This window comes from Sciurus vulgaris (genome assembly GCF_902686455.1).
Source record: "Sciurus vulgaris genome assembly, chromosome: 7".
In the NCBI taxonomy this organism is placed as follows: Eukaryota; Metazoa; Chordata; class Mammalia; order Rodentia; family Sciuridae; genus Sciurus; species Sciurus vulgaris.
In genome coordinates this window covers 128,956,568-128,958,457 of record NC_136467.1, presented here as the reverse complement: position 1 = coordinate 128,958,457, position 1,890 = coordinate 128,956,568, and the positions used below count along the sequence as shown (strand labels likewise).

General features: G+C 40.2%; 1 pseudogene across 1 annotated transcript; it reads left to right on the top strand.

Annotated features, from left to right (window-relative positions):
• Positions 1-551: 551 nt before the first annotated feature.
• On the top strand, positions 552-1,364 carry LOC306666700 (holocytochrome c-type synthase-like; annotated as a pseudogene). The gene has a single exon. The product of its transcript is annotated as a holocytochrome c-type synthase-like (transcript).
• Positions 1,365-1,890: the final 526 nt, after the last annotated feature.

The window sequence follows — 1,890 nt, the reverse complement described above, 5'->3', positions numbered from 1 at the left end:
CTACAGGAGTCACCCATTAATCCATTTAAATGATTAATCCATCAAATGGATAATGCTTCTGATTAATTTAAACTCTCATAAACTGATCATTTCACCTTTAACCATTCCTGCATTATCTCACATACAAATTTTCAGGGGATACTTCATGTCTAATCCATAACAATTCCTATCATTTGACTCCAAACAGAAGTAAGGTGTCAACTAACCATCTTGACTCAGCCTCTAAGGCAACAACAGATTACAAACTGTACATAAAACATGAGAGGCTATTACTTTGCATTAAGCACCTGTTTGGCCCCAATATACCAGACCAAACAAAATGTAGTCACTCATGATACCTGCCACACAATTAGGATGAAACACTGAGTAGTAAAAGAATGACTTTCAAGTCCCAGTTCTAACATGGACATATGAGCTCAAGAATCAATGTGGTGACCAGTACAGTGGTGACCCAGTGAAAGGAAGGCGGGGACGACAGCAGATTGCTATCCTCGGGGCTTGGGTTGGAGCTGGAAATTTTAAATAGTTTGGAGTCAACACTGATTCCAACCATGGGTTTGTCAGCCTCTACTCCTGCTGTTCCAGTTCAGGCCTCAAAAGCTTCAGATTATCAGACAGCATCACCATCTTCAGGATGCCCAATGCATGAAGGGAAAATGAAAGGCTGTCCATTGAGTGCGAAACCCTCTGGTCCAACCTGTGAGAGCAAAACATACTCTGTCCTTGCCCACTGAGATTGTGCATGTGAGTATTTGGAGTGTCCTGTTACAGGTGCTGCTGCTAAGAATAAGGAGAATCTGGATCCTTCAAATCTGATGCCACCACCTAATCAAATACCAGTTCCAGATCAGCCCTTTCCTTTGTCTACCATCAGAGAGGAGTCATCCATTCTATGAGCAGATTAAAAGTGGGTTTATCCTTCTGAACAGATGTTCTGGAATGCAATGTTGAAGAAGGGTGGAAGTGGAAGCATGAGGATGTTAGTCAGAATGATATGTATAATATCATTAGAATTCACAATCAGAACAATGAATAGGCTTGGAAGGAGATTTTGAAGTGGGAAGCTCTTCATGATGTGGAGTGTTCTTGTGGTCCATCATTGATCCAATTTGGAGGGAGCAAAAGAGTATTTACAAGGGCAAGAATTCATTCCTGGATGGGATGTGAGTTTCTTGCCCTTCTACAGGCAAGACTGGATCATCAACCGCTGTGGCAATGAAGTTAGATATGTGATAGATTACTACGTTGGTGACGAAGTCAACCAGGACTACCAGTTCACCATCCTGGATGTCCACCCTGCCTTGGATTCACTCTCAGCAGTATGGGACAGAATGAAAGTTGCTTGGTGGGGCTGGACATCATAACCACTGTTTTGTTTGTGATGCAAAGTATACGCTAATTTTTTTTTCTGAGAGATACATTAAACTATTTTCCCCAAACTGAATTGCACTCACTATGTAATGGGACCTTCAAGTGGGTAATCACACTGCATCCTCCACTTAGCAAAGGACCCTTGTTCCATTCAGTTTTGAGCTGCATTTTGCCTTGCAGTTTATAGCAGAATGTTCTAAGTTTTCTTCCCACTTTGTTTAAGTGGGAAGATGTCTCTTAGTTTGTCCCTTAGCTGCAATATTGCCTGTGTATTTCATCTATAAAAGTATGAAAAACTTCTGAAAAAGAGTTTTTAGAAAGTGAGGAAAGCTGCTTTTTTTCTTACTGTTTTCTCAGGAATATTTGAGAGGTAAAACCTGAAAGTCAGTGCACTGCTCATGAGCTTTTACCTGGTCAACCCTTTTAACTAAAATCATTTATTAGAAATTAGCAATATATTTTTTTAAAAAGACTATTATTTCTGAAGTCCCTACAATTTAGTAGAGACCCTCAACAAAA